Source organism: Herpailurus yagouaroundi, unplaced genomic scaffold (genome assembly GCF_014898765.1).
Source record: "Herpailurus yagouaroundi ecotype Mexico unplaced genomic scaffold, PumYag 208, whole genome shotgun sequence".
Lineage (NCBI taxonomy): Eukaryota > Metazoa > Chordata > Mammalia > Carnivora > Felidae > Herpailurus > Herpailurus yagouaroundi.
In genome coordinates this window covers 5,599,163-5,619,898 of record NW_024412439.1, presented here as the reverse complement: position 1 = coordinate 5,619,898, position 20,736 = coordinate 5,599,163, and the positions used below count along the sequence as shown (strand labels likewise).

The following is a 20,736-nucleotide window of genomic DNA, read 5'->3' as shown; positions in this document are numbered from 1 at the left end:
GAGCCTGACGCGGGGCTCGAACTCACGGACCGTGAGATCGTGACCTGGCTGAAGTCGGACGCTTAACCGACTGCGCCACCCAGGTGCCCCGATCCTTTTCATTTTTTAACTTTGTTAAGGAATAATTGGCAAATGCAATTATATATGGGGGTGAGGTGGCCAATATATACATTGTGGAATGATTACCAAGATCAGGATAATTAAGGTCCTTTTTCCTTTGGCCGTTGAAAAAAATTTGTTTTCACTTATTTTAGAGAGAGAGAGAAGGGAGGGGTGGAGAGAGAGGGAGAGAGACAGAATCCTAAGCAGGCTCCAAGCTCAGCTTGGAACCTGACAGGTTCATCTCACAGCTGCGAGATCATGACCTGAGCCGAAACCTAGAGTCAGAGACGCTTAACTGACAGGTGCCCCTCTGTTGGCCATTTTTGCATCAATGCCCCATGAAGTGATGCTCTCTATTTCGACAGATGCTTGTATGCAAGATCCTAAAAGTAAATTGTCCATGCTTTTTACAGTACTGTCCTCTGTGGAAGCAGCAGACTCACAAAGAGCTGTATTTTTAGACAACTGGACTGTTCGTTACATGTTACACTATTAGAACGTACTTACCTATTACTTATGGAATTTGAGTATGTCTGAAGGAGATGCTTCTTGGTCACGATTAGAGAATTGCTCACAGGGCTCTGTGGTTTCTCCCAGTTCCTGGCAGGTCCTCAGCCTCTGGGATTGGAGGGACCAGGAGGCCCAGGGAGGCTAGTGAGAAAGCTGGGTGGGTGTGTATGTGTGTGTGTGTGTGTGGGGGGGGTGCTACTGCTCTAAGACCCCCACCCCAGTTCCGATCCCAGCAGCTCTGCTCCCACTTGACTTTTTCAGAGTGTCCTTCTACATTATAACCAAAGAAATGCTGGACTAGTTTTCTGTTTGGAATTCTAGTTCTAAGAAGACCAAACCCAAACCCAAACAAGCTGTATGAGGAGGTCCTAGATCTACAAGGAGGGTGCTCTGGGCTGAAAGGTACAGTGTGGGTTAAAGTCACCCTGAGGCACTCAGCCCCCATCGCAGCCACATCTGTGTGCCTGTTGACAGAGGCAGGGAGCAAGGGAAAGTCAATCTCACCGTCCAGCCCTCCCTCGCTCCTTCACTCTGGTTATTCTCACCACGGCACTGGGGTGTGTGTGTAAGTCTCATCCTGATGGATTGTGATTCTTCAGTTTTAAGATCAAACCTCAGTGATTTTTTTTAAAAACTCAGTTGGAACTTTTCCCATTGCAAATGATAGAAAACACAATAACGGTTTTTTAAAGGATGGTGTTTTTTTGTGTAACTGAGGGGCTCAAGGCTTCAAGCTTAGACGGCTCTAGTGCCTCGGGTGACACAGCTGTCCTCTTCTCTCTGCTCCATGTTGGTTTGTTCTTGGGTTCCAGGGGGTGACAAGGTGGCTGCCTGCCAGGTTCAATCCAGCGTAAGGGGAACATCTTTCTCCGGTCACTTTCGTGAAAGTCCAGGGATTTTCGCTGGCCATCCAGATCCCAGTCGCCAGGGAGGGGAGATTGGTTGCTCTGATTGGCCAAAGTGGAGTCTTACCTCAGCCACATGATACGCTGGGATTGGGGGTGGGGGTTACTCAAAGAAATTACTGTTTCCTGAAATGTAGAATAAATAGTAGATCCATTAATAACATCCCTGCTGGTTCTTATGACTACTTAAAAAAATTTTTTTTAAGTGTTTAATTATATTAGAGAGAGAGAGAGTGTGGGTCGAGGAGGGGCAGAGAGAGAGGGAGACAGAATCCAAAGCAGGCTCCAGGTTGCAAGCTGTCAGCACAGAGCCCAGTGTGGGACTGGAGCTCACGGACTGCCTGTGAGATCATGACCTGAGCCGAAGTCAGATGCTCAACCGACTGAGTCACCTAGGTGTGCCCCCCCACCCCATGACTACTTTTACAAAAAGTTCCAAAACCAGTAGGAAATAGGATTCCTTGGGTGACCACTTCTGCGACCTCCCCTCATGCCTGTGAATGTAAGGCAAGAAGCAAGGACAAATGTCATCTCTCTGCAGCTTGAGTTTTTAAAAATAATTTGCTTTTAACAACTTTTCGATACACGGTTTTCTTTGAATGTCAAGCATTTTGAAAGCACATAGACATGTATCAGTAGTTCCTTGGGCAGATCCACATAAGCAAGCTCTGAAGTGGGCAGAAGCTATAAAAGGAGTCCCAAGTAAAATCAGAAAAGCCTTGGAGAGAATCAGTGCATGAAAAATAGTAATTTGTGCACATTATGGGAACCTCTAGGCGTGTTATCCTTAACAACGTGATTTTATTAAGCGATGTCTCTAAGCACAAGGAAAAGATTATTTTAGTTCATTTAATTATTCCCAGAGTGTTTTTTAATGATATTAAAAAAGGTTTTTTTTAATGTTTGAGACAGAGAGAGAGACACAGAGCACGAGGAGGGGAGGGGCAGAGAGAGAGGGAGACACAGAATCCGAAGCAGGCTCCAGGCTCTGAGCCATCAGCACAGAGCCCGATGCGGGGCTCGAACTCACAAACCGCGAGATCATGACCCAAGCTGAAGTTGGACACTTAACCGACTGAGTCACCTAGGTGCCCCATTTTGACAGTCATTTCCAATGGCAAACACATTCATCTACATATGTAGAAATGACTATTTTTATATTAAAAGGTATATAAAAACAAAACGGTATATATATTCACACACACACGTACCCACACATAACTATTATTTGACTTGAATCTATAGCCTGAGGTAATGAGGAAATAAAAGGTCAGACTTCCAAACACAAAACACATGTATATTGAGAGCACCATAAGCTGGAAAGAAAAAACAAAAGTTTTCTCAGATTTTTCGTCATTTTTTTTAGCTTCACGAACAGCAGAGACGCTTCTTCTCGATTAAATTTCATACTTCTGAGTTTGATCAAATCCTAAAACGCCAATCAGACCGTGGCTTTTAAACCACTATGGGTCATTAAGGAAGGATGGACACTAAGAGCATATATTATCCCATCTTTATCTTGTTACGAAAAATGAGAACTTGTGTGTGTGTTTTCAATCCCACGGTTTCCTTGTAAACTCACGAGAAGCCCAGTGCTCCAAGTCTCTGAGGACGGCGTAGTTACAGGTGGACACCAAATACTCTTTTTTCCACATGCCCTCTCCCAGTACACAGGGTTTGTGTTTCCCTGTTGACTGTCTGAAGAGTCCCGATGAAGTCAGGACCTTCACATCCATGGGCTCAGAACTGGAGAGTATCCTTGATGTGCAGATGTTGTTGCTCTCAAATTTCCTGCTGGCAGTCTCCTAAGAAACACTGAAAGCTTCTCAGGAATTTGAATTACCCAGTTAATAGAGAGGTGTCTGCTCCAGCTGAGAACTTCTCAGCTTTACTCAAGCCTGATCAGTATTCTGGGGGAGAGTTGTTCCCCAAGTACAAAACGGACTTGCTGCTCCTTGTGGGACCAGAAGGGGGAGCCATTGTGTAAAGGTATCAGAGGCTGTTCAACTTTTCGGTGTAGATGAAGAAAAGTCACAGCCTAGAAATACGTAACGGGTGGCACAGCACAAAGGAAACCAATGCTGTTACAGTGCAATTCTGGAAAGAGTATTTGGGTAAAGATGGCAGTCATCATATTCCCACTTAGGTGACCAAGAAGGAATAGAGAAAAATCTTTACCCATCTTAGAAAGTACTAATGGCTGCCATCAATATGTCAGAAATCTTAAGGTTCTTTTGTAGCACAGATTGAAGAAGCGAATGTATTGGTGAATGGGCTTCGGTGCTTGAAGCCTGACTGCAGAATAAGTTGAGGGACTCCCTGAAAGGCGCCCAGGTATCCAGAAGTAGCAGGTGTTCCTCAACTTGGACAGGTTGGCATTAGGTGAGCTTTGTTCCTACCTCTGACAACAGCTCAAAGCACCAGCGATCACATGGGGCAGGGAAACCAGCTGTGGCATTTGTCCTTGACTTACACCAGCAGGAGCCATACCAGTAATGAAGGCAGGCACTGATTCTGCAGACTTCCGGTCCTACAACCGGGAAGTGTAGCCTGAGGCACAAAGGCATCCTTCACAGTTGGCATTTGCTCCTCCTTACGGAGAAGTGGTCCTCAAGTGGCAAAGTAAAAGTAGTCTTCTCATTCTTTCTTTTCTTGAGTTTGAGAGACTTAGAAGTGTTACAGTTAAAGCAGATCAAACTAAACCCATTTACTCACCGCTTTAAGGGTGAGCAAACAGAAAAAGGAGACACAAAGAGGGGAATGGGTGGCATAGGCGATGTGGATTAAGGAGCGCGCTTGTGATGAGCACCGGCTGATTTATTTTAGTGTTGAATCACTACACCAGAAATGAATAGAGCACCGTAGGTTCACTAACTGGAATTAAACGAAAAACTTGAAAATCCACCGAGAAAAGATTGTGCCAAAGAAGAGAAACAATCTGCAAAATCTCTCCAAGGTAGCCCGTGAAATGAAATTCCTACATGAGAGAGAATACAGTGTTAGGAAATCTCTAATTGGTATTCTGACCAAGTGTGAGAGGACCTAGCATCTTTGCAGCTAGAGTAGGCAGTCATAAAAAGGTACAGATCTGAAGTCAGGCAGATTGTTTACAGACAAAAAGCAAGCTGGTTAAATTTTAAAATGCCATGAAAGGAGTGAACTGAAGAGAGACCGCCACAGGACACTGAATCACTCAAGTAGAAGGAAGTTGAAGAAAGTCAGAACTCAGAGGAGAAGCATCCTGACTCTAAGTGGATGAGAAAAAAAATGAAAGGAGACACGTTTTGTGTATTAAGAATAACAGACGCAAAAATAGAGCAGATCAGGGAGACGAAATCACCAAAATAAGAGAAGAGAAAGTTGCTAAAATGAATAAGGGTTACATTTTATTTAAATCCCAGAGAAGATTTATTTAATAAAGTTGTTCAATGGGTGAAACTGATCAAGTACCTTTATATCATGGCCCTGAGCGAGGATGGACGTGGTCCCTGTTCCAACAGAGCCAGATCTGCCTCGTAAGGCAGACCAGTCTCAACCAGCAGCACAAAGCACAGAAAGTTCTGGGAGAGAAGTGGCAAGCTTATAAGAGGGGCACTTTAATTGGCCGAGGGGATCAGGAGCGATTTTTCCAGAAGACATGATATTTTAGCAGACTTGAAGAATACGCAGGCATTATCTGGATAAAAAAAAAAAAAAAAAAAAAAAAATCTCAGGGAGCAGAAAGGGATGTAATCCAGGTGGAGGTCACAGCCTGGAGAAAGTCTCAACACTGGAAGAGAGTGGCAAAAGCAACAGGAAAAAGTCCTGTAAGCCTGGAAAAATCAAAGATGAGTTCATGAGAGTGAAGGAAAACCAGAGTCTACATTACAAATGATCTTGTCGTCTCTAGGATTCACTTTAGCCATTATTCTAGGATTGAGGATGGAACACAAAGATAAAGACTTTTAGTAATGATTACATGTGTGTTTTCAAAAGGACTCTCCAGTGATAACGTGAAGAATTGAGCACTGGAACAGCAAGACTAATTGTGGGAGATCAATTAGGAGGCCACCACAAGAATTTAGGGAGGGAAAGGTAATCGTTAGTGGCCCTGGGAATGGAGGGAAGTAGGTAGATGTGAGAAATTTTTAAGAGGTAGAAGTGACTTTGAATTCATTAGATGTGGGTATCAGGAAGAAGGGGGAGTCAGGGATGACAGCCATGTGGAAAATCTTGCCCCAGATCACTTAGTATTTGGAAGAACTCTGCAAGGAAGGGTATTTGGAAGGGAGGACTAGGTTTCCAACATGGCCTGACAGTGAAGTGACGGAAAATTTACAAGAGTTTTTTTTTTTTCTCTCTCATCAAAGAAGTGCTTCAATTGGAAGAAAAAGAGATTTAAGAGAAAGTATAAAGACATATGTGGAAAAGAGATAAATGCATGACAAAGGATTGCGTCTTATGTGTTGGGAAAGGATAGGAGATGTGATATGAGGTATGAGACATGATGAAGTAAAATGAGAGCCGCTCTGAGGTATATTCTAGACATAAGTTTTTAAACATCGTGTTTAGTGGGAAAATGCAGTAAGTAAGCGGAAGGAAATCAACAACGGAAGTGAGAGCTAGAAGCAGTCTGTCACCAGATGGTGACTGCAAATATCAGACCACCGTGGGACAACACTTACAAGATTTCAAGGTGGAAAGATTGTGAGACCAGGATTTTATACCCAGCTGTTGTTTATGTCAGAGGGTGCTAAAAATTCTTGGAAATGCAAGGGTGCAGAAGATACAGCAGTTTGTCGAAGATGCAGCAACCAACATACACTTCTTGTAAATGTACTCAGAGCAAATTAAGAAATGAATGAAGGTTAGGAACATGGCTTCTATACCAAGATGGCGATTAAACAAATATATACCTCCACCAGCTCTTCTTCAAATCCCAGGAAAATAACTAAAGGAGTAAAAGAACAAAATGAAATCCTTAGCAGTCCCAGAAGACAGAGAAGTTTTTATCAGCAGATATTTTAAGGAATTTTAGAAAATTGTAAAGTAGACTGGTTTGATGGAAAATAGAGCCAAGAAAATCACAAACAAATAGAGACATCTGGAATGGGTCACTGAAGAAGGGAGTACCAGTCTTCCCCACAGAGCCCTGGAAAAATGCCAAGATCATCATCAACAAGAGCTGGAAATATTTGTTGAATGATGTTAAATGAATGAGCAGCTTGTGTGGCAATTAGCAGCATAATTAATTGAAGGGTTGCCAGCCCAGCTCGACTGGTCCTCAGTTCTGGCACACAGGCGGCTGGCTGTGGGATTTTCACTTTGGATGTAATAGATGAGGTGAACTCTAGAAATAAAGTGGCAGCACTGTCTTCCAGAAAGGGAAAAATAATAGGAAAGGGATTGTGCAGACCAGTGAAATGACCTAAAACTCCCTGCTTCCAGGCAAATACCTTGCTTGGCTTACTCTGAGTTTTTGAGATGAGACCTTAACGTGCTTATGTGCTTTCTGCTTGCACAGCTTGAAAAGAGGTCCATTGGCAGAGCATCCCCCCACCATCCACCCAAAGAGGACCGAATATGGTCCCAGTCAGGGCAGAGTCCTGAGGCGAGAATGGGACCCTCCACGGCTACCGAGGAAGGCCAGTGGAGGGACCAACATTGACCCAGGTACAACGTGTAAAGAGCCAAGTAAACTTACAGGAGTTGATATGCCGATTGTCAATTCCCTTTTCGTCTGTACCCTCCCCCAGGTCCCCAAAAGTCACTATCACCTCTTCCAGCTGATGACTGTGGTGTTTTCCTGCATATCTCTAAATGATGTGTTGGCCTTTCTGCTTCTTGATTTTTTTTTTAATTTGAGAGAGAGCAAACACATGCAGAAGCTGTGGAGAGGGGTGGAGGGAGAGAGAGAATCTGAAGCAGGCTACCTGCTCAGAATGGAACCCAGCGTGGGGCTCAATCTCACATCCCTGGGATCATGACCCTGAGATCAAGAGTTGGGCACTCAACTGACTGAGCCACCTAAGCACCCCTTCTTCTTGATTTTTTAGCTTTATACCTTTTCACTTCCTGCTAGGGAAGATGAGGCTGTAACTTTGCTCAGTAGTCTACGTATTTATTACCAGGGTAACACAGACTTTCCAGAAGTCATCTGAATCTCTTCTCAATACACTCATTCACATTAGTCATTCTGACACTTTAAGAAATCCCTTCACAGCTTGTTTCAGTGTGGAATGGTTTTCCTCCACAAGGGTTATCTGAGGTTCTCTGATCCTCACCATCCTGGCGATTTTTCATTTCTTTTCTCTTGAGTGGATACCCTGTTTCTTTGATCTCAATACTTATTTCTGGGTTTACTCCCTAGTTTGGGTGGAGCATGTCCTCCAGTAGCTTTTCTTGGAGGGATGAATAGGAGGTAAATTTTTTTAGACCTTCAGTTGCTGAAACGGTTTATATTTCTGCCTGACACTTGGTTGATAGTTTAGCTGGGTACATAGTTTTAAGAATAGGGATGGGGAAATATCTCATGCTTTTCTTTACGTCTTCAGGATTTCCTGTTAAGAAGTCGGGAGCCCCCGGGATTCTTGATCTTTTGTGTAGAACTTTTCATTTATTTTTCTCTCTGGGAGACTGTGGGATTTCCTCATTGTACCCAATCTTTGTTTGCCCAATTACATTAAATAGAAACTAATTTCTAACGTGATTTCAACCAAGCCTTCTTATTTTAGGCCCCTATTTTCCCTTTACCTCCACTTCCAGAAGCTGCTCATATGTATGCTCACTGAAACTTTTGAGGGTTCTGTGGTATAATCTGTTTTCTCTACCATTGGCTTCAATTCAGCCTTCTTAAATAATAAGCCTCTTATTACTTATCCATCTGCTTTTAGATTTTAAAATTTTGTTGCTCTGCGGGGTAACTGGGTGGCTCAGTTGTTTAACCACCCTACTCTCGATCTCAGTTCAGGTCTTGCTCTCAGGGTCGTGAGCTCAAGCCCCACATTCGGCTCCATGCTGGGTGTGAAGCCTACTTAAAAAAAAAAAAAATTGTTGCGGTTGTCCCTCCTGCTCTATCTTTATGTTTATGTTATGAAATTCCCCATTGTTTTCCTTATAATGGGGTTTGGGGAGGGAAGGAGTACACACACATGTGTTTAATATGCCATCTTTATCTGGAAGTTCATTTTTAGTGTATTTGCTAATGGAAATAATGTACCTGATTATATCCAGCTCTCTACACTGGGGAGGTCTTGGGCATCTGTGTTGATCAATATAGGCTGGTAATGCGCTATAGCAACAGCGAACCCAAAACTCGAGTGGCTTTATACAACAAAGATACAATTTTTACTTTTGTTGAATGTCCATTATGGGTGGAGGTGGTTCTGCCCCATGGTTCTCCCTGGGGATTGACAGAGGCTTAACCATCTTGCAGCTGAACAGTCAAAAACATCCAACCTTCTTGGTTCCCGTAGGAGGGACAGAGAGAGCTGGAGGATCTCACATTGGCAAATGAGTATTTTAGAGTGATACGGTCATATTTTGTCAGCCAGGATGTTTCGTGACCATGATTTACTGAAAGAATAGGAAAGTCTCATCCGTACAGATATTTGAAAACAAGAGAGATACTAAGGGAACCCCGGAAGTCTCCACCCTCGCACCTACCTACATCTTGGGGTAAACATTATAGATCCAACTCTATTCAGTGGCTTAAAAAGACATGTAGTCTATTTATCTGTACTGTGGCACATCAAGATAAACATCCAACATTGGTGGGTAGCTATGCTCTATACCAGATGCATTTTATGTTCACAGCAGCACTCCTTAGACTCAGAAAAGTTATGTAACATGTCAAGAGTCCCTACACGCACAGGTAGGAACTATAGAGACAGTCACACTAAGGGCTGTGAAAGAGCGTAACGCTAAGCCCCCAAACATCTCTGCACCTTCCCACCTTTCTCCTGCAGGCGATGTACCATTATGTTTGAAAACACAAGGTGGGGGCACCTGGGTGGCTCTGCGGGTTAAGTGTCTGACTCTCGGTGTTGGCTCAGGTCATGATCTCATGTTTCCATGAATTCGAGCCCTGTGTTGGGCTCTGCACTGACAGTGTAGATCCTGCTTGTGATTCTCTCTCTTCCTGTCTCTACCCCTCGGCACTCATGCTGTCTCTGTCTCTCTCAAATAAATTTTTTAAAAACTTAAAAAAGAAAAAAAAAAAACAAGGAAAGGTATCTGTTGAGAAAGATGAAAGTTGATAGTGAGGAACAAGATGGAACATGTGGAAGCCTAGTCATGGAAAAGCTGAAGACATCATGTCAGGATTCTCTGAAAATAGGAGACAAGAGAAAAATAAAAAGCCCAACTCAGTGACTGTGGTGCTTCTGTGGTTACTTCGGTGGGAATTTTGACTCAGTGTAGCAGAAGTGGGAAGGCTTGATGCGTTGTGTGTCCATTTCTACAAGCAGGAATTGCCTAACCATGGAATAGACATCATGTGATTTCAAATAATACACAATAAACTGGAAGTTTTCTTACTGGTGTTTCTAAATTCACTTTCTTTCATTATGCATCACCTTAGATACAGTAATCAAGCTTCTAAACATAGGGAGCTAAATGATGAAATCTTAAAATCCTGAAATACAGAAATGTCAGAATAACAGAGCGTTAAGATATTTCTGCTCTGGCCACCATCTTTGCTCCCACAGGGCTCCTTAGTATCTCCTGATAATCTTCACCATTTACTCACCTCTCATCCCACGTCAATTATAAGAAGCATCGTAGGATGGAGACACAAACCCTTTTAAATACAATCTCCGATGGTGCTGCTCTCACTTCAAGTTCCGAAATCTTCCCCTGTAAGAAGATGAATTTTAGAACAGAAGCCTATTAAGTGGATGGTTATGACCGATATTGGGAGGTAATTATTGGCTGGTGAATGGCGGACCAGCTAGCAGTGTTCTGGCACAATGCTCAATGGAAAATGCTTCTGGGTCAGCTAGGGCTATAGATGAAAAAGGGTTTCATTTCCCTAGGAAGACAGAAGATGCTGCGGGAGGGAAAGAATGGTTTTCGCAGAAACTGGAGGAGAATTTGATGACTTCGGGAAGTGGGTCCTTGAGCGTGGCCCAGACTGTCCCTTTAGTCAGGGAACTTGATTTTGATTAATGTTAAAACATCATGATACAAAAAAGAAATCCTGGATTTCTCTGGAATTTCTCTGGGACCCACGCTGAAACGTGGGTCTTCTAGAGGGGTTTACGGTTGTGTTCATAATTCTCTCTCTCTCTCTTTTTTTTTTTTATCTGTAGAACAGACTGTAAGATGAACACAGTCACTTTCCCTGTTGAACACAAACGTGGCTTCTGAAATAAATCCAGGAAAGCCAGTCACTTGTCGCGAGTAGTTACTGGGTTTCGGCGTCCGGTCCACCCAAATCAAAATCGAAAAGCTGACCAAAATGGCACCTGACTTACTCTTCCATGGTCTCTTTCCTGTCTTCCTCATCGGGGCATAACCTTCTCAAGGGTTATCACACCTCCCAAACTAATCCTAGGCAAGGAGTGAGCTAATATGTTCGGTGATGAGAATGCCTTCCAGAAGAGTAAATTTCAAGAGAAAACAGGCTTCAGAAGAAGAAATGGCAAGACAGGCTTTTGGTCTGAGGCTGAATGGTGTGTTACCCAAAGGAGGGGAATAAATAGGAAATCCAACAGGGAGGGACTTACAGGGGAATGTCCAGAGTGGAGGCCACAAGCATTGGGAGGCCAGCACTGAACCAACAAGTATCAATTCATTCAACACTTAGAGTGAAAACCTACTGAAGTAAGCGTATTGCATCCTCTACGTTGCAGATGAGGGGACCTCTATGACATGGATGGAACACTGATGTCCTATTTAAGGCCATGAAGATTTGAACTGAGGGAGGGTTGCCTGACAACAGAGCCCTGTTCTTCCTTCTCCACAAGAGGCCTGGGATTCGAACCCATGGTGGAGGCCAACACCAATCACCTTGTGACCGCTAACATCTCAGTGTCCAAGGGTGGCCTGGGGGGAGTCCCATGAAGTTGAGGGCTTCTGCAGTATTCTGAAATATCATGTGCCAACCGGAAGCCACCGATTACTATTAATCCTACTTACAAATTTTCAATTGTAAACAAGTGGCATTCCCTCCTGACTACAGTTGATATTTTGTAGGCCAGAGGTTGGTCTCCTGCTGCACATCCTCCACACCCACTTCCTGCCCCCACCAGGCACTCCCCACATCAGGGGCCACACTTGGACGGAGGCCCCAGAGCTAAGCCCATGTCAGCTGGTCAGGGAAGCCAAACACTGCCCCTGTTCTTGTCTGTGTGATGGAAGCTTTTCCTCAAGGTGTCCCCTCTTCTCTGGGAAATGGTTTCTGTTCTTCACAAGGACACTGATTCTGGGGCGGATGACCGGCCATCTGCCATGACAAGCAGAGGATGGAAGGTAAAGGGCACGTTTCCTGAAGATGGGACCCCACGGAGGTGACTCTCTCTGGGAATGGTTCCAGTAACGTTGTAGGAGAACCCCCTTATCCTGCCCCTTCTTTTCCTCTAGTTGAGCTCAGTTTGGGGGGGGGGGGTCTGCTTCAATCCCACTGGCATGTAACTGAGGGCCATATGAGAGACATGCATGTGAAAATATCTTCTGTTTGTTTTACCTTAATTGTTTTACCATTAGTTAAGCCTATTCATATCCACGACCGCATTTTGGACACTCTAACGCGCTGTTAAGACTGACCTAACATTCCCAGCTGGACCTCAGTGTTATTACAGGGCTGCCTGATGCCCACAGCCAGGCCACTTTGTTTTCCTGGAGCACGTAATTCCACAGAGCACCAACTTCAGACACGATTACTCTGAGACAACGAGAAAAGGAAACAAAAATAGGGCCGCTTCAGAATCTTGTCTTAGAACAGATAAAAACAAAGTCACCGTGACACCCACGAAATACCGAGGCATGAAATTGCCCCGCCCTCTGACAGCTTCCGAGCTGGAGGGAACCGCTTGCTTTTGTAGACCATTTCCCAACTAACCCAACCAAAACTCTGTGCTTTCTAACATTTTCTAACTGAGGTACACCCTCCCACACTCTTGTCTGTGGTGTTTTTTCCCCCTCGTGAAAGAAGTAATAAAACCCCATTCTTTAACATCGTATTCCTGTTGGGCTTGGCTGCAGGGCATTGACAGACCTCGCGCTTAACCCACGACTTGGCCATTGCAAAGCCAGAGTAATTAAAAGTCCTCCTTTGAATCCTCCTTCCTCACCCCATCTAATGCCTGTGATTGTCATGTAGTTAAAGGTTGTAAGTTGGGACAATTTCCCCCCACACTCCTACCTTTTCAACTAGGCAAATGGTCAAGTGTCTTGCTTACCCATAGGGAGCATGGGGTCTCTTCTGTCCTTGTCAGGTGGGCTCTCGTGGTGGGTCTTGGGAATCACCTTCATTCCAGAAGGCATGTATCAACTCTAGATTCCACGAAAGAATTTGTACAGAGCTGGCTAGTGGAATCATGGGAGGCACGGGTTACCCTGATGCTTCCTACAGGCATCCATGTGTGTAGTTGGGCTCATGGTCAGAAATCAGTGATTGCCGGGCAAAGCCAGCAAGTATGCTCATGAGTGAGAGAGGCTAGGTGTAATACACTACAAGGTTATGGAGCGCTTGGCAGACTGGCAAGAGCATGTCCTTTCTAAGGAGTGGACAGCTTACTTGCTGCTTGTTGCTCTCATGAGGCAAAGGGGTCCCAGTGTGGCCAGACCTTTTGATTTTTTTCAAGTGAAGTTGAAACCCATATTTCATTCATTCATTCATTCATTCATTCATTCATTCATAAAAGATATTCATTCATTTTTGAGAGAGACCGCAAGCAGGGAAGGGGCAGAAAGAAGACAGAGAATCCAACGCAGGTTTTGCGTTGTCAGCACAGAGCCCGATGGGGGACTCGAACTCACGAACCGCAAAATCATGACTTGAGCCGAAGTCAGATGATCAACCGACTGAGCCACCTGCGATGCAGATTTTAAAATGTGAACTCTTGGGGTGCCTGGGTGGCTCAGTTGGTTAAAGCATCTGACTTTGGCTTAGGTCATGATCTCACAGTTCGGTTCATGGGTTCAAAGCAGGCTTGGGTTCGAGCCCTGCCTTGGACTCTGTGCTGACAGCCCAGAGCCTGGATCCTGCTTCGGATTCTGTGTCTCCCTCTCTCTCAGCCCCTCCCCTGCTCACTCTCTGTCTGTCTTTCTCAAACATAAACATTAAAAAAAATTTTTTTAATGTGAACTCTTGGGGTGTCTGAGTGACTTTTTTTTTTAACAGAGCGAGACCAAAATATAATAGGAATATTTGAGTTGTTATTCCTAAGTCTACTTAAGATGATCTTTCCTTGCAACAGAAGTTAATCTGTGTGTGTTTTCCTAGAAAAGTAAAATTTTAAATATTTGGTTTTCCTTATAAACGTATACAATTCTTAATGATAATTATTTCCATCAGGCTAATCTCCATAAGCAATTCTGCGATAACAAACCAGGAGCTCAATGAACTGAGTAAAGTCACTACTTCTTACGTTGAAGATTGCAGTTTGGGCTTATAGTGAATTATTATAAACAAAGGGATGTACTTTGTCTTGAAAATATTAAAAATATCAAAATTGTATTCTTGGCTCTTACAGGTCTTTTAATGAAGTTATTTGTTGCACAAGAATAAGTCCTATAAATTTAGTTTAAAACTAAATAAAAGGAAACGAGAAAACTATAAAATAATGATTTATGAGTTTCTCTTATATAGGAAAATGCAACAAAAAGAAGGTTTTTTCCCCCGTCCCATCATGATGTTTATATTTTAAGGTTACAACGTTGTGTGACGATGGTCGAAATTTTGCTGACTTGATTGGCAAATGGTATAATTCTCTTTTCCTGTTTCTTTTAGGAGTTTCTCTCTGTGTTGTGTTTTGTTTGCTTGGAAATAATTGTTTAGCACTTGGAAAAATTTGAGTACCCCAAGGGTTAAAAAATATCTAGTCCTATATATCAACCCCCTGCATTATATGCTTGCACTGGGGAAGACTCTAGAATGTAAAGACCCATAACATAGCACTTGCTTTACAAGGGCTTGAGATCAAGACTCACACAATCATAGAAATCGAACAGCCTCAATGACCCTTAAATTCAGCTCCAAACAATGTTTGAGCAAATACTCATTTCTGTTCTTAAGTTCTTCCAGTAATACAGAACATACAAATCCCAACCCTTATATTGTCTTGAATAGCTATAATAGAAAGTTACTATTTTTTTTTCTACAGGGACTGATACATCTCATTTTTTTTTTTTTACCTCATTTTTCACATCAGGCCATACAAAAATAGACCCATCTCTTTCTGCATGGGAACCATTTAAATTGTTGAAGATAGGTTTCATATTCTCTCCAGGTTAAACCAAACACACTGAGTTTCACAGTGTCTTGACATTGTGCTTCCTTCAAACGTTTTCTCTTTTTTTCACCATCTGGCCAGCCATCCAACCCCCTTGTGCTCCATTTTGTCTGAATCTACTCTGAGTGGTGTTCCCAGCAACGATGAGGCCAGTGAGGAGTGAAACTGTTGCCTTGCTTCGATGTCTCCCGAGCCAGCATAAGATTCTGTTAAAGGTTTAAAAATGAACACATCAGGTGTTTGAAACATTTTGAACTTATGTCAGCTCAGGCTCACAAGAATTTCTGCTTATTTTTTTTTTTCAACGTTTATTTATTTTTTTGGGGACAGAGAGAGACAGAGCATGAACGGGGGGAGGGGCAGAGAGAGAGGGAGACACAGAATCGGAAACAGGCTCCAGGCTCCGAGCCATCAGCCCAGAGCCTGACGCGGGGCTCGAACTCATGGACCGTCAGATCGTGACCTGGCTGAAGTCGGACGCTTAACCGACTGCGCCATCCAGGCGCCCCAAGAATTTCTGCTTATGTTCTGCTTCTAAGACACACCTGAAGAGTTCCGCGTTTGCGAAATAAGCCCCTGAGATCCAAAGACAGGATCTTAGATCTGCTTCGGTGAGTTTCTTCTGGTTAGACTTGTGCTTTGGTCTTGAAACGACCCAAAGTCTTGCTTGAAGGTGGCTGCTTCGAGCTTTGTGCTCAAATGGAACATGACGTCGTGGTAGGAATTGGCCCCATTGCAAAACCTTCTCTTTCTAACCGCCTGATTTTTTTCATACTCTTGATATTTTTTTTTCTTTTTACTCATCCTGTCTACCAGTGGGATTATTTATCTTGCATATAAAATAGATTATTTATCTGTTTATCTCGCATTCGGAATCTGGAAGGATTTGTTCAAAAACGTGCCTGCGATTCTTTTCAAATATCGGAGGTCCAGATGGAGACAGTAAGGAAGTTTGTATCTATGCTAGCTTTACTGTGCAAGACTTGAGTTTCATCTGTGGAGCTGAGACAGAGCTACAGCTGGAACCGGCTGTGTAATATCACCTCAGTGACAAACAGTTTCCTTCCTTTGTTTGTTGTGGCGACACAAAGCGATCTGGGACAGTGCCCCTGGTTGCTAACCATGGTAGGACTTCCAGGGATTCTAAAACATCCCTTGGCTTTCAAGAGTATTCACGATCCCCAGTGCTATGAAGTGGTCTCGGATCAGTGGATGCCTTCCCTCTTTTCTAGAAAACTTCCTTTTGGTGATAGCCCTTAGTCCTGGTCTGTCCCTTGTACCTTCCACTGCGGTCTGGGGACTTTTTGCTTGAGCCTGTGGCAGCTTTATATTCCTTGAGTTCTGAGAATCAGGTTCTGTTGGCGTGTAGCACTCTCATTAGGAAGCTTTGTTTATGATTATAGTCTTTGTTTATGACTGAGTACCAAACGTGCTGTTTGAAAAGAGCAGGACAGGAGGCAGTAAGAACCATATCAAATGTACGGAGATAAGTAAGTAGAAATAATCTAGCAATGCAGAAGTTAACTGTGAAAATAATCTCGTGTGGCTAAGAGAGCTGGTGGCTAACTAACCCATGGGAAATAAACAAGTATTCTGACAGCACTGTAAAAAAAAAGCAGATTCTGTTCACAAATCAGGGTCATAATGGAAAAACATCCTGCCCTGTGGTGCGCCTCTGAGCTCTGGTTCAACTCTTGGTTCCTTGGGAAAGACGATCAATTTGGCACCCCAGCTCAGCAAGTCACGGCCCATGAAGTCTTACCCCGTCCCACTGTCCTGAGTTCTAAGCGCAGAGAATCAGTTGTAAAACACCTCCTAGTTTCCTAGAACTAATGGGGTTTGACACACTGATCCATTGCTCAGACGCACCATTGGCTTCTCTTCAGGGTGCTCGCAAACTATCAACTCCCAGTGTGTTACAGATTTTAAGACCTAAACTCTTCTCTTTTTCTGGGGCAGTTAGGTCAGCTATGAAGTTTCTATCAGAAGGGAGACACGATCCACGACAAACCATTCTCACACTCCATTCCCTAACGTTCCCACCTGAGGGATGATGACGCTTGAGTTTGAATCAAACCAGGTGCCCTGGAGCCCAGAGGAGAGCTGTGATTTGAGAATTCAGAAGCCAAAACAGTATCTCGTTAGTGAGAAGAAGAATTTCTTGCAAACTATGTTAGCTTAACTGCAGGCACAGTCAGATATTTAGTGTTAATGGGTGAAAGCCAAGGCCAAGTTGTGGCCAACCATATTAACACTTCTGAAGGCAAAAAGCAAACATAAATAGAGCAAAGGTGAAGTCACCACAGTAAAGGGGAAAAGTTAAAAGGAAGAAGAAAAATAACATCAAAATCTTGCTTGAAAAAATAAGGCAGTGAAGTAAACCCCTATGATTGAAGACAAAGTAGAGAAACAAAAATACTTGGGAAGAGAAAGAAGCTATAATCACAGATAATAATAATAATAATAATAAGCAGTAATAGTAGTAATAAATAAGGGGAAGAAGAGGAAGAAGGAGAAGAAGGAGAAAAGTTAAATATTTAAATAGCATTTAATGTATCAAGATCTGTTCTGGTGTTTTACTTTAAGTTTATTCATTTATTTTGAGAGAGAGAGAATTCCAAGCAGACTCCACACTGTCAGCGTGGAGCCCAACTCGAAGCTCAACCCCATGAACCTTGAGCTCCTGACTTGAGCCAAAACTGAGACCAGAGGCTTAACCATCGAGCCACGCAGGCATCCCGTGTTCCGGTGTTTTAGAGATGTGAATTTTTTAATCCTCACAAAAATCCTACGATGTGCTATTATTTTACAGGCAAAGAAACCAAGTCACCAAGAGGTTACATTAGTATCTGGTGTGTTTCATACTGAGACATTTCTAGGCTTATAGACAAGTCCTTGTCGCAGGACTTACCACAATACAGCTTCTTTGACTGTGTCTTTCCTTCAATAATCATATCCAAGATCTCAACAGGTCTGCAAGCCCTGCTTCCAAAATATATGCCAAATCTGTCGCGTCTCTTCATCCTTCCCGCTGCTCTTTTCATCAAGGGCACTGTTACTTCACCCAGATGATATCAATAGCTTCTAGATGGACTTCCTCCTCTTTCTTCCCTCTTAAAATCCTTTCAGCGATTAAAATAAGCTTGGGAGGGATGCCTGGGGGGACTCAATTAGTTAAGCGTCCACCTCTTGATTTCTGCTCAGGTCATGATCTCACAGTTCATGAGATCAAGCCCTGCATTGGGCTCTGCACTGACAGTGCATAGCCTGCTTGGGATTCTCTCTCTTTTTCTCTCTCTCACTCACTCCCTTTCTCCCTCTTTCAAAAATAAATAAACTTTAAAAATGAGATAAATCAGATTCTATTTCTTGATTTAAAACTTTCCAATGATTCCCCATCGCACTTAGAGTAAGTACATTCTAAGCTCCCTACCCTGGTTTATAATTCTTTATATGATTTGGCCTCTCCAACTTCATCTCGTTCCATTCTCTTTCACTTTATTAGTGGTAGTGGGCTCAAGTTCCAGTAACTTGTCCGTCACCTTAGAAGAAATCTATCCACATATCCCCAAACGTCGGAGCTTTACGAGGGTCCAAGGTGCTTGCTGCTTCTGCTCACCATATCTGATTAGTATAATATCAATATGATGGGTCAGTTTGCCGTTCTGTAGGATGTCAAGACAGTTAGGGTCCCTGGAATTATATCAGGGTGGAGAGCAAGAGAATAAACATAGCCCTGAGCAAGAGAGTGAACATGTACTCACTCTTGTCTTACATAAAAGCAAATTGCTTGTGATTCTTCTTTACTGATGGATTTGGAAAAGAACACATCCACCAGGTTGATAACCACATACCAGATGCCAGAAACTGTGCAGTTCTGTTCTAGAAGAGATCTCTCATCTGACATGGCAGCTGAAACTGGGGCTGATTCTAGGCTTACAGAAGTTCACTTTCATCCACCGTGATTCATCTGCTGTTTGCTGGGACCAGACAGTTTAATTAAAAGGGAATGGGGCGAGACCACAAACGCTGCCTCTCTCGACGTCTTTGATGTTAATAGTATGCAGGATTTGTCTAACTTACAAACTTGGCTGGGGTACTGGAGAAGGGGAAATTTCTGGGTCTTGTCCTAAATAGTTCCCTTACCGTTGATGACTCTCACTGAATAACTCAGAGAACCACTGTGAGAGATTGCTAATTGTTCAGTATGTTCGTCCCAATTATGCACTTAGGGATTAGAAAGCCACTCGGGATTCCCTTTATAAAAGGCTTTCCTATATGCTAGAATGTACTCTAACTGGAGGGCCATATTGACACTTAAGGTTGCCGGATGTCAGTGTCAGTTAAGACTCCTTATCCAACCATCCTTTTAAAAGCTGGGTGTTCCTGCTTCCCCAGTGAAGTTACCCTGGTGAATGGCCGCAGTTTATTTGGGAAAAGGATTGGGGAATACCGACAGGATATGCTAGTGGTGATGTCATACAGTTCTGCGGGAGGCTGGTGTCCACTTGAATGGATAATTCTGGGTTTGCGATCTAAACTTAAATCTGGAAACTGGGTAAAGGATCCCGATTTTCCATTGCAGCTGATGGCATTCTTCGCTTCCATGCCTCTCATTTTCCTTTTCTTCTTACAATTTCGGTAACACTGCAGTGGGTAGTCTGTGTATCTTGTCCCTTGGGATACTGTGATCCTTCAGCAATTGACAGAGATAGTCTTACTGACCCTCTTCCTTTCTGTCCATTGCAGTCATAACATCCACTTTGTCTCTGGCAGCTAAGCATCATTGCCTGGTGATGCCACTGTAGACACCCATCATTCCCATTGACGCAGAGAGCCAACTAAGTTGTCAACTCTCACCCACCAAGGGTAGACTCCCCTCTCATTGTCTAGACATGGAGGCGTCCTCGGAGTCCCGCCCCACCCCCGCTCTGGGGTGTGTTATCAGTTGGTGGATTTTCTGACCTCCTATGATGAATGCGTTCTATCATCTATCTTCTGATATCTTCAATAATGCCATGTTAAGGCAATTTGATCCTCTCTACTTCACACGTTGTAGGTCATTTTTTGACCAAGCTTCATAAAGTCTTCTCAGCCACATTTAAGAATCATTTCCAGGTAGCCTTGTCAGGATGTTAAAACCGTAGTCACTGGAAAGCACATCCATGTGAATAAATTGCTGCTCTCTGGTCATGTATTCCACTCCCTCGGTCTCCAGTCCAACACGCTGAGACTACACGCACAAGTTTTCCTGCACTTCTTGCTAGTGGGGATTAACCAAGTGCCGTAATTAGCCCCTTTCTACTGGAAACAGAAACTGCAGCAAACTTCCTGGGCTGTGGTGAGCTCTGACATGAGTAAAACAAGCAATGAGCCTGAGAGCAATAAAAGGTGCTAAGTGCAAATCCTGAAGAGGACGAGAATTATTTTGTGCGACACCTGCCTCAGGTGATGCCTTTGCAGAATTCCGGTAAGTGGAGTTTGTTCTCCTCTCTGAAAGGAGACTGGGAACTCCTTCTGTCAGCCCAGAGATTTTAGAGGAATCTAGAAGCTGGATCAGATCAGGCTCAAACATAGGAAAACCATCCAGAGAGACTTCAGCTTCCAACAAATGGAATAATGGAGACCAGATTTACCCCTTGACCTGGGGGGGGGGGGTGGAAAAAAAGGATAATATACGTGCAACAATGATATTCAAGGCACTGGACACCGAGCAATGAACGAGAGTGATTACCACTGGGAACAAGAAGATCCGCCCTATAATTGCCCCAGCTGGCTGCTTC

General features: G+C 43.5%; 1 long non-coding RNA gene across 1 annotated transcript; it reads right to left on the bottom strand.

Moving 5' to 3' along the window:
- Positions 1-1,290: 1,290 nt before the first annotated feature.
- LOC121015750 (uncharacterized) lies at positions 1,291-11,332 on the bottom strand. Its single transcript, XR_005783952.1, has 3 exons — positions 11,225-11,332; positions 10,246-10,352; positions 1,291-1,643 (listed from the first exon to the last, which is right to left on the bottom strand). It is a non-coding gene; the product is annotated as an uncharacterized LOC121015750 (long non-coding RNA).
- Positions 11,333-20,736: the final 9,404 nt, after the last annotated feature.